General features: G+C 47.7%; 1 protein-coding gene across 2 annotated transcripts in view; it reads left to right on the forward strand.

Annotated features, from left to right (window-relative positions):
* GC (GC vitamin D binding protein) overlaps nucleotides 1-12164 on the forward strand; it is a 259845-nt gene extending 247681 nt beyond the window's left edge. For both annotated transcript variants that reach the window (XM_066574902.1, XM_066574899.1), the window contains one exon: nucleotides 11360-12164. The gene's annotated coding sequence lies outside the window, so the exon portion shown is untranslated. The remainder of the gene's footprint in view (nucleotides 1-11359) is intronic.
* Nucleotides 12165-12606: the final 442 nt, after the last annotated feature.

Genomic DNA, 12606 nt, shown 5'->3' on the forward strand with positions numbered 1-12606 from the left:
AATCTTCAGGGACGAGCACAGCGATACTCGGATAAAGCACATTACTCGAGCGAGTAGTGCTTTTCCGAGTACGCTCGCTCATCTCTACTAGGGACCCATACTTCTATTAAATGTTGATACTAAAGTCCCTGCTAAAACATTGTCAAACATGTTAAAGGGATTATCTGAGTTATAGTTTATAGGTAAAAGCCCTTTTGCATGAAGTAAAATAACAAATAGTGATATACTCAACTCTCCCCGATCCCGCTGTTAGGCAGCACTGCTCTGACCCTCCCTTCTCACATCAGATTTACAAGCTGTCCCAGCCTATTTATGAGATACCACAGGCTCTGCAACCAATAACAGAGCTTAGTGCTCGCATGCATCACCAGTGATGTCCCATAAACCAGGCAGGATTGTTGCCTGTCAGCAAACATAGATGCGGAGGACCGAGCAATGACACGGGACACAGTGGGAGCAGGGAGAAGTGAATATATCACTATTTGTTATTTTACTTTATGCAGAAGTGTTTTTACTGATAAACTATAACTCCCCCTTTAAAAAGTGGTATACTAGTCATGAAAGGAAAAGATCAGGCTGGCTTTATGCCAACCCACACAACAGAACACAATGGGGGGATTTATCATGCACAGTCATTTTTAAGTTAGTTTTGCTGTAGTTTTTCAGGTGTACAAAAGTTACAATTGCACCAAAATTTGGTGGGTTTATTCCAGGCCCCAGCACTTTTTCATAGCCACATACCCTCTTGCATTTACAATAATGTATGCCAGAAATGTGCATAACTAATAAAAGAAACCAACGTAGGCCTACAGAGATGCTTGCACTTCTTAATAAATTGTCACAGGAACGCTGAAGCACTCTTTATGAAACGCCAGTCCAACTATGTACAGTATGTCCCACAGTCTTTAATAATTACTTTCTAAAATCATGTACTCAGTGGTCAATGTTTAAGCCAAGGTAATACAGCATTTATGAAGTTATTAGTAAAGGCTACATTCAAATATTAGACAGATTTGCAAATTCACTCAGCTCATTAGGGGGACATATGCATTGCTATGTAAATGGAAGACCATGTAAGTGGTAGGCATTGTTCATTCTTTATGATCTATACAACAATTAAGATATTTAATGGTGGAACAATCCGCTAATGGAAGCAAACAGATCCAAAAAATTGTCGCAGATTTAAGTAATTTTATAGTTTACATTAAAGGGGTTGTCCGGCGGCAGCAAGTGGGTCTATACACTTCTGTATGGCCATATTAATGCACTTTGTAATGTACATTGTGCATTAATTATGAGCCATACAGAAGTTATAAAAAGTTTTTTACTTACCTGCTCCGTTGCTAGCGTCCTCGTTCCCATGGAGCCGACTAATTTTCGCCCTCCGATGGCCAAATTAGCCGCGCTTGCGCAGTCCGGGTCTTCTGCTCTCTTCAATGGAGCCGCTCGTGCAGAATGCCGGCTCCGTGTAGCTCCGCCCCGTCACGTGCCGATTCCAGCCAATCAGGAGGCTGGAATCGGCAATGGACCGCACAGAAGAGCTGCGGTCCATGGAGGGAGCAGACCCCGGCGGCCATCTTCAGCAGGTAAGTATGAAGACGCCGGACCGCCGGGATTCAGGTAAGCACTCTCCGTTTGTTTTTTTTAACCCCTGCATCGGGGTTGTCTCGCGCCGAACGGGGGGGGGGGGGGGGGGGGTTAAAAAAAAAAAAAACCCCGTTTCGGCGCGGGACAACCCCTTTAATTTGTTGCATTCACAGATGTGCTATGTGTATTAATACCGTTCTATGATAGTTCAGTGTATTCTCTGGATATAAATCAGACAGTGTAGTATCTGTAGTCATGGTCCACGAACTCTGCTTACTGGAATTTACGGTAATTGCAGTGCAATGTAATATAAAGTGTCAATGAGTGCTATGCGCATTTCCATCAACTTTCCCATCATTTTTCTTGAGAACCATTTAAACGGTAGATGCCTTGTGCTTAGAGATGATATCATTAGAGAGGAAATACTGTGAAATTAGAGCTCTAAAACTATTGGGTAAAAAGAGCAAATGAGCTAAGTTGAATGAAAACAGAGAAAAGAACAAAAATGATTGAAGGGCATCAGTCAGCTACTTTGAGCTCTCTAATCCAAGCTAATGGGCTTGAAGTAGCTGACCCACTAAGTCCGGTGATGTGTTTTTTCTTACCTTCTCCAGCATTACTCTGGTGTCACTGTTGCAATGCAGTGAGTGACGTGCTACGTAGTCCTACCATTCTAAGTGTAGAATGAGAGGACTACTTAGTGCACCTCTCAAACACTGATACCTAGGGAATGATGGGAAGGTTAGTATGAAACTTACACCCCCAGACTCAGTGAATCACCGATTTTGAGCGCATAAGCTTAGTTCATAGGACTAGAGATGAGCGAACGTACTCGTCCGAGCTTGATACTCGTTCGAGTTTTAGCGTGTTCGAGATGCTCGTTACTCGTAACGAGTACCACGCAGTGTTCGGGTTACTTTCACTTTCATCTCTGAGATGTTAGCGCACTTTTCTGGCCAATTGAAAGACAGGGAAGGCATTACAACTTCCCCCTGCGACGTTCAAACCCTATACCACCCCCCTGCAGTGAGTGGCTGGCGAGATCAGGTGTCACCCGAGTATATAAATCGGCCCCTCCCGCGGCTCGCCATAGATGCATTCTGACATAGATCAAGCACAGTGCTGCTGGTGCCGGAGCTGCTATAGGGAGAGCGTTAGGAGTATTTTAGGCTTCAAGAACCCCAACGGTCCTTCTTAGGGCCACATCTAACTGTGTGCAGTACTGTGGAGGCTGCTTTTTGCAGTGTTGCACTTTTTTTTTTTTTGTATATCGGCCGTGCAGAGCATTGCGCCCTGCAGTAATACTCCAGGGCCAGAAGTGCTTAGGCAGGGACAGAAGACATATTATTGATTGAATATAGGCAGTGGGCCTTTGCAAAAAAATTTGGGGCAAAAAATCTATTTGGCCTGCCTGTCTCTGTGCTCAGTGTTCTGGGTCTGTCTGTGCTGGGTGTAGTAGTTCTACAAAATCATACGCAGCCAGCTAAGTGTTACAGCAGGCTTGCGCCAAATTATTTCCTGGCTCTGTCTGGGCTCTGAAATCACCGCTGTGTTGCAGTTCACAGTGCAACACTCTGCAGTTCTGTGACATACTCCAGGGACAGAAGTGCTTAGGCAGGGACAGAAGACATATTATTGATTGAATATAGGCAGTGGGCCTTTGCTAAAAAATTTGGGGCAAAAAATCTATTTGGCCTGCCTGTGACTGTGCTCAGTGTTCTGGGTCTGTCTGTGCTGGGTGTAGTAGTTCTACAAAATCATACGCAGCCAGCTAAGTCTTACAGCAGGCTTGCGCCAAATTATTTTCTGGCGTTCCGTAAGCAAAGTCAGCCTCCAACCACAGGTCAATAAGCGGCACATTTAATTACAGCGTTCTGTTTCTGCATTACTGGTAATACAGCATGCTGAGGGGTAGGGGTAGGCCTAGAGGACGTGGACGTGGCCGAGGACGCGGAGGCCCAAGTCAGGGTGTGGGCACAGGCCGAGCTCCTGATCCAGGTGTATCGCAGCCGACTGCTGCGGGATTAGGAGAGAGGCACGTTTCTGGCGTCCCCACATTCATCGCACAATTAATGGGTCCACGCGGTAGACCTTTATTAGAAAATGAGCAGTGTGAGCAGGTCCTGTCGTGGATGGCAGAAAGTGCTTCCAGCAATCGATCGTCCACCCACAGTTCTGCGCCGTCCACTGCTGCAACTCAGAATCCTCTGGCTGCTGCTCCTCCTTCCTCCCAGCCTCCTCACTCCATGAAAATGAGACATTCTGAGGAGCGGGCAGACTCCCAGGAACTGTTCTCGGGCCCCTGCTCAGATTGGGCAGCAGTGGTTCCTCTCCCACCAGAGGAGTTTATCGTGACTGATGCCCAACCATAGGAAAGTTCCCGGGGTCCGGGGGATGAGGCTGGGGACTTCCGGCAACTGTCTCAAGAGCTTTCACTGGGTGAGGAGGACGATGACGATGAGACACAGTTGTCTATCAGAGAGGTAGTAGTAAGGGCAGTAAGTCCGAGGGAGGAGCGCACAGAGGATTCAGAGGAAGAGCAGCAGGACAATGAGGTGATTGACCCCACCTGGTTTGCTACGCCTACTGAGGACAGGTCTTCAGAGGGGGAGGCAAGGGCAGCAGCAGGGCAGGTTGCAAGAGGCAGTGCGGTGTCCAGGGGTAGAGGCAGGGCCAGACCGAGTAATCCACCAACTGTTTCCCAAAGCGCCCCCTCACGCCATGCCACCCTGCAGAGGCTGAGATGCTCAAAGGTCTGGCAGTTTTTCACTGAGAGTGCAGACGACTGACGAACAGTGATGTGCAACCTTTGTCGCGCCAAGATCAGCCGGGGAGCCACCACCACCAGCCTCACCACCACCAGCATGCGCAGACATATGATGGCCAAGCACCCCACAAGGTGGGACGAAGGTCGTTCACCGCCTCCGGTTTGCACCACTGCCTCTCCCTCTGTGCCCCAACCTGCCACTGAGATCCAACCCTGCTCTGAGGACACAGGCACTACCGTCTCCTGGCCTGCACCCACACCCTCACCTCCGCTGTCCTCGGCCCCATCCAGCAATGTCTGTCAGCGCAGCGTCCAGCCGTCGCTAGCGCAAGTGTTTGTGCGCAAGCGCAAGTACGCCGCCACGCACCCGCACGCTCAAGCGTTAAACGTGCACATAGCCAAATTGATCAGCCTGGAGATGCTGCCGTATAGGGTTGTGGAAACGGAGTCCTTCAAAAGTATGATGGCGGCGGCGGCCCCGCGCTACTCAGTTCCCAGTCGCCACTACTTTTCCCGATGTGCCGTCCCAGCCCTGCACGACCACGTCTCCCGCAACATTGTACGGCCCTCACCAACGCGGTTACTGCCAAGGTCCACTTAACAACGGACACGTGGACAAGCACAGGCGGGTAGGGCCACTATATCTCCCTGATGGCACATTGGGTGAATTTAGTGGAGGCTGGGACAGAGTCAGAGCCTGGGACCGCTCACGTCCTACCCACCCCCAGAATTGCGGGCCCCAGCTCGGTGGTGGTATCTGCGGCGGTGTATGCTTCCTCCACTAAAGCACCCTCCTCCTCCTCCTCCAACGCAACCTCTGTCTCGCAATCAAGATGTGTCAGCAGCAGCACGTCGCCAGCAGTCGGTGTCGCGCGGCGTGGCAGCACAGCGGTGGGCAAGCGGCAGCAGGCCGTGCTGAAACTACTCAGCTTAGGAGATAAGAGGCACACGGCCCACGAACTGCTGCAGGGTCTGACAGAGCAGAACGACCGCTGGCTTGCGCCACTGAGCCTCCAACCGGGCATGGTCATGTGTGACAACGGCCGTAACCTGGTGGCGGCTCTGCAGCTCGGCAGCCTCACGCACGTGCCATGCCTGGCCCACGTCTTTAATTTGGTGGTTCAGCGCTTTCTGAAAAGCTACCCACGCTTGTCAGACCTGCTCGGAAAGGTGCGCCGGCTCTGCGCACATTTCCGCAAGTCCCACACGGACGCTGCCACCCTGCGCACCCTGCAACATCGGTTTAATCTGCCAGTGCACCGACTGCTGTGCGACGTGCCCACACGGTGGAACTCTATGCTGCACATGTTGGCCAGGCTCTATGAGCAGCATAGAGCTATAGTGGAATACCAACTCCAACATGGGCGGCGCAGTGGGAGTCAGCCTCCTCAATTCTTTTCAGAAGAGTGGGCCTGGTTGGCAGACATCTGCCAGGTCCTTGATAAGTTTGAGGAGTCTACCCAGGTGGTGAGCGGCGATGCTGCAATCATTAGCGTCACCATTCCTCTGCTATGCCTCTTGAGAAGTTCCCTGTAAAGCATAAAGGCAGACGCTTTGCGCTCGGAAACAGAGTCGGGGGAAGACAGTATGTCGCTGGATAGTCAGAGCACCCTCCTGTCTATATCTCAGCGCGGTGAGGAGGAGGAGGAAGATGAGGAGGAGGGGGAAGAGACAGCTTGGCCCACTGCTGAGGGTACACATGCTGCTTGTCTGTCATCCTTTCAGCGTGTATGGCCTGAGGAGGAGGAGGATCCTGAAAGTGATCTTCCTAGTGAGGACAGCCATGTGTTGCGTACAGGTACCCTGGCACACATGGCTGACTTCATGTTAGGATGCCTTTCTCGTGACCCTCGCGTTACACGCATTCTGGCCACTACGGATTACTGGGTGTACACACTGTTTGACCCACGGTATAAGGAGAACCTTTCCACTCTCATACCCGAAGAGGAAAGGGGTTCGAGAGTGTTGCTATACCACAGGACCCTGGCGGACAAACTGATGGTGAAATTCCCATACGACAGCGCTAGTGGCCGAAGGCGCAGTTCCGAGGGTCAGGTAGCAGGGGAGGCGCGGAGATCAGGCAGCATGTACAGCACAGGCAGGGCAACACTCTCTAAGGCCCTTGACAGCTTTATGGCTCCCCAGCAAGACAGTGTCACCGCTCCCCAGTCACGGCTGAGTCGGCGGGAGCACTGTAAAAGGATGGTGAGGGAGTACGTAGCCGATCGCACGACCGTCCTCCGTGACGCCTCTGCCCCCTACAACTACTGGGTGTCGAAGCTGGACACGTGGCCTGAACTCGCGCTGTATGCCCTGGAGGTGCTTGCTTGTCCTGCGGCTAGCGTCTTGTCAGAGAGGGTGTTTAGTACGGCTGGGGGAATCATCACAGATAAGCGTACCCGCCTGTCAACCGACAGTGCCGACAGGCTAACACTCATCAAGATGAACAAAGCCTGGATTTCCCCAGACTTCTCTTCTCCACCAGCGGACAGCAGCGATACCTAAGCAATACGTAGGCTGCACCCGCGCATGGAAGCATCGTTCTCTATCCCCATCAAAAACGGGGACCTTTTTGCTTCATCAATCTGTGTATAATATTCCTCCCCCTCCTGCTCCTCTTCCTGAAACCTCACATAATCACGCCGAACGGGCAATTTTTCTTAGGCCCACAAGCCTCAGTCATATAATTTTTCTAAACAATTTTTAGACGTTTCAATGCTCATTAAAGCGTTGAAACTTTCACCTCAGCTGTGATGGGCACTGCAATGGGATATATTTATGTACCGCCGGTGGCTTCCTGGCGCCCACCCATGCTGTCGGTCCACAGGGACTTCACAATAGGGAGTTGTACCTGCCTGTGTCTATGAATTAAAAACCCTGGTCCGGTTGGGGCATGCAGTGTGGGCCGAAGCCCACCTGCATTTAATCTGACGTTAGCTCTGCTGTCCAGGGCACTGCAATAGGATACATTTATGTACAGCCGGTGGGTTCCAGGGAGCCACCCATCCTGTGGGTGCACATGGAATTCCCATTGCGGAGTTGTACCTGCCTGTGACTATTTATAAAAAAACGCGGTCTGACTGGGGCATGCAGACACCTTGACAGAATGAATAGTGTGTGGCACATAGGTTCCCCATTGCTATGCCCACGTGTTCAGCTCCAGATGGAGGTGGCACAGGATTGGATTTCTCATTGCTTCTGTACAGCATTGTGGACTATCGCCCTGCCCCTTTTAAAGAGGGTCGCTACCTAGCCGTGCCAACCCTCTGCAGTGTGTGCCTGCGGTTCCTCTGGCAGACACACTTATAATAAGACATGAGGGTGGCGTGGCATGAGGGCAGCTGAAGGCTGGGCAGGGACAGTTTGGTGTGCGCTGTGGACACTGGGTCGTGGGGGGGATTGGGCAGCATGTTACCCAGGAGAAGTGGCAGCGGAGTGTCATGCAGGCAGTGATTGTGCTTTGTTGGAGATAGTGTGGTGCTTAGCAAAGGTATGCATTGCTAATGAGGGCTTTTCAGAAGTAAAAGTTGTTGGGAGGGGGGGGGCCCACTCTTGCCGCTATTGTGGCTTAATAGTGGGACCTGGGAACTTGAGATGCAGCCCAACAGGTAGCCCCTCGCCTGCCCTATCCGTTGCTGTGTCGTTCCCATCACTTTCTTGAATTGCCCAGATTTTCACAAACGAAAACCATAGCGAGCATCGGCGATATACAAAAATGCTCGGGTCGCCCATTGACTTCAATGGGGTTCGTTATTCGAAACGAACCCTCGAGCATCGCGAAAAGTTCGTCTCGAGTAACGAGCACCCGAGCATTTTGGTGCTCGCTCATCTCTACATAGGACTCAAAGTAGCTGACAGAGTCTTTTTAAAATATAACCATTAACAGGGAAAAAATATTATTTTTAATTTAAACTATTTTCCCTCATAAATATGTATTCATCGTACTCGCTGCAAGTAGGTGCTAACACTTCGTATATAAGGGGCATCTTTAGATAGTACTAATTGGTTAATACATTAGGCTTATACTTTAAAATAGCCTTTAAGTTATGGATGCCAGTGTATGGCATCCATCGCAGGCATTCATTAAAAATTTACTTCATGTGCTTTTCCACAGCTTGGTGACATATCCATTAAATGAATGTCATCCATATAGATGGATGCATTACATGAATGCCTAACAGTGGCATCCATCACTCACAAGCTATAATGACATCTGTTTATTAAAAAGTTTATGCGCTATTCATTAAATGGATGTCATTAAAGTCTATGGTTAACAGGTACCACTGTTAGACATCCATCATAGGCTCTGTTTAATATATGCGTTAGGAGTCTTTCTCAGTCTACATATTAACCCCCTTGAGTGGCACGCCCAGAAAATTTCCGGGGACGAGCTCCACTGCTCATAGCAACATAGCCCGGAAGATTTCCGGGCTATGTATCACTATGGGAGCTGCAGAGCACAATGCCACAAGCTGTGACAGTGTGCTCTGTCTGCACAGACCCACACAGAGCAGTGCAAGGGCTTTGAAAAAACAGCAGAAGATATTGCCGACATGTCGGCAACCTCCTGCTTTGTTTACAGGTTGCCATAGAGACCATCGGCTTGTCAGAAGCAAGCCGATGGTCTCTGTGGCAGGGAGAGCTGGTTGTTAGCTGTCAGAAGACAGCTATGTACCAGCTCTTACAGCAGAGATCAGAGAAAACCTCCGATCTCTGCTGTGTTAACCCTTTACATGCTGCAGTCTATGTGACTGCAGCATGTAAAGGGTTGTCACTGCAGCATGTAAAGGGCTGTCATCATCGGACCCCCGGAATGTGATCAGGGGTCCTGATGGGTCCCTGTGGAAGTCCCCTAAAGGGACAAAAAATAAAAAAAATTTAAAAAAATTTAAAAAAATAAAAAGTAAAAAAATTATTAAAAAAACAAAAAAAACACTTGTCTCCCTTTACTTTGTAAAAAATCAAAAATACAATCACACATGTGGTATCCATGCGTCGTAATGACCCAGAGAAGGAAGTTAATACATTATTTAACCCCTTAATGACATGGCCCCTTTTTTTCTTTTTTCCCCATTTCTTTTTTTCCTCCCCCCTGTTTAAAAAATCACAACTTGTCCCGCAAAAAACAAGCCCTCATATGGCCGTGTCAATGGAAAAATGAAAAAGTTATGGCTCTTGAGACGCAACTGCAAAACTAGTTGAAATTCAATGATTAGACCATTTTAAAAAACCTGCCCTGGTGGGCACGACAGGGTGGTAGAAAACCTGCCACTCAAGGGGTTAAAGGGATTGACCCACTTCTAGCTGTTTTGTTGCAAGAAGCACACAGCTCTGTACACTGTGCAGTGGCCAGGGTTAGTACTGTAGGCTAGAGTCCAAATAAGGGGATTTGGTTTTGCAGTACAAGGGATGAGGAAGGTAATGTAGTCAGATGGAAAGCCAGAAGTCAGTATCAGGAGGTCTTGTCACAAAAGCAAAGAAGCAGGCAGAAGTGGAGCTTGATTAGTCAATCCTGAGGAGCAGCAAAATCATGTGCTGATGCAGTGGCAGGGTCAGGCTTTTATAATGAGCCCAATCAGGAGCAGAGGTGGGGTCAGGACCAGGAGGCAGGAACTAAATAACTTGAATCCTGGAACAAGGCTGGGAGTCATGCAGGGTAACTGGATAGCTCAGCAGTGAAAGCCACTGACTGCAATGCAGGCGGTCTCCAGTTTGATTCCTGACACCAAGGCTGCCATCAGACCACAAAATCATATGTCCTTCCCCGACCCTGCACCACATGTGAGTGATATATAACTTTTGCTCTTGGGGTTCTTTTTTCATGCTCCATTATGTGGAAAGTGGAATCCTTAGTCAGGACAGATTTGACCAGTGTTGGAAACTAATGCCGCTAAATGGACCCTGTTGACAATAATAGGTACATCTGTGTGCCATTCATGGAAGTCTGTGAAGGAGGCATCTTCAGAAGTGTGAACAAAGCCTAAGGCTGTGTTACCACCTTTTATGTTTTTATTTTTTTTGATCCATGACCATCCATGATCCTTCACAGTATAGATTAATTATTAAAACGTAATTTTATTATAATTCGTTAAAATATAACCCATGGGGCACACCAAACAAAAATAAAGACAAACAGTTACAGCCCTTAAGGACTATGTGGTGGCATTATCTACCCATTTATTAATGGGAGAGGAAAGGAACTCAGCACAGTAAGCCACCCCGATTATTGTTATTGGAAAAGCCTATATTCTTCCTGGCTTTTCCACTTCAGGTAAGATTGTACTAATTTCTGGTTGCTGAGTTACTGGATATACATCCCATCATCTATATCCTTCATTAATCAGTAGATGTGGTTTTTATTTCACTGGGAAATGAGATAACTTCACTGTTGTCATGTGGCCATAAGCAATACCGCTCATGTCTTACAAGGTGGGCAGTTTCTGTATTTTGTATCTCATTTCACACTACTTCTCTGTACTTGGTCTCTTTCTTTATACAGCTTCAGGACCTTACAATTAGAATACATGTTTGCCCCTGTGATCCATGATGCATGAAAAAATTACATATATGTTAAATGTAATCTCATGTAACCCTACATGTAGCACACAGTGATAACTCTCTGAGCACAGATAATGTAGTAGATCTGACCTTCAGTCCTATGTAACCTCATATATAACACAGTGACACCTCTGTGAGTACAGATAATGTAGTAGATGCTATCTGCAGTCCTATGTAACACCAGATAACACAGTGTAAAGAGACAAGTTCTAGCTGGAAGAAATCATCATGGTGGCCTGGGCCCAAATAGAGAAGAAAAAAGAAAATTGATGGTTCTAATCAAGGAAGGCATCTTTTGTGAACACGGTAAACATTTTCAGTGCATTATATGGGGACTGCATTATTTAAAGCTCTACCACCATACTGCAAGTAGAGCTGTCGGCCATGTCATAAAAGTTGTCTTATTCTGTCTCTGATATGTACTAAATTTCTATTTATTTCATATAGGAGACATATGTCTTGAGACCTGTGATCTTATAGGATGATACAGAAGAAACATGGCTGATGATCAAGAAGAAAAATTGTTTGGGGGTACGGTGGGCCAGACTGACATTTTGCACCTACCTACATTTTGACCCTTACTTAGAGTAGAGGGGTTGCCAAACCCTTCCAGACCTGTTGGAATCCTTCAACCATGTCATCAGACAAGAACCAGACTTACTGTATGGCTACAGCATCAGAGCCTAACTTACTGCATAGATACATAACAGAATTCATCTTAGTGTATACCATGGTGATAGATTAAAAATTGTGCTTAAAGTATATACATGCAATCACTACCTAACATAAGGAGAGACACACATGCTCACCATTTCTGCTGCACTTTTCTACACATTAAGGGCAGTGCACAGCAAGACATGAATGCTCCAGCCAGCAGGGATGAGATGATGCTAGAGATGCTTTGCTCCTCACTGTTTTCTCTGATTTTATTGCTGTCTGTATGTAATGCTGCTTGCCACCTGCTGGTCAAACAGGAATATCTTCTATGCAATGTTTTATCTCCCACCTTCCCCTGTTCACACTTTTGACCGAAATCTCTCAGTTCCCCTTTTCTCCTTAATTGTTCTTCATTTTGATCTAGGAAATAGATTTGCACAATAAACTTTCTATATTGCTACATAAACTCTCTATGTGATTTGTAGCTGTATATCTGACCCCATGCTGTATCTAATTTTATGACTAGTACAATTAAAATTTCTGTATGTAGATGATTCTTGTTCTAAAATGTAAATTATCCGCCCAAAAATTATAAAACCCCTCCCGAAAATGTAACTTTTTTATTGAAGATTTTGAATTTATGTCTCATGTAAATATATTTGATGCAGAACTCAGTTGCCTTAAAGGGGTTGTCCCGCGAAAGCAAGTGGGGTTCAGCACTTCTGTATGGACATATTAATGCACTTTGTAATGTACATCGTGCATTAAATATGAGCCATACAGAAGTAATTCACTTACCTGCTCCGTTGCTAGCGTCCTCGTCTCCATGGTGCCGTCTAATTTCAGCGTCTAATAGCCCGATTAGACGCGCTTGTGCAGTCCGGTCTTCTCCCTGGTGAATGGGGCCGCTCGTGCCGGAGAGCTGGTCCTCGTAGCTCCGCCCCGTCACGTGTGCCGATTCCAGCCAATCAGGAGGCTGGAATCGGCAATGGACCGCACAGAGCCCACGGTGCACCATGGGAGAAGACCTGCAGTGC

The sequence above is a fragment of the Eleutherodactylus coqui genome, chromosome 7 (genome assembly GCF_035609145.1).
Source record: "Eleutherodactylus coqui strain aEleCoq1 chromosome 7, aEleCoq1.hap1, whole genome shotgun sequence".
In the NCBI taxonomy this organism is placed as follows: domain Eukaryota; kingdom Metazoa; phylum Chordata; class Amphibia; order Anura; family Eleutherodactylidae; genus Eleutherodactylus; species Eleutherodactylus coqui.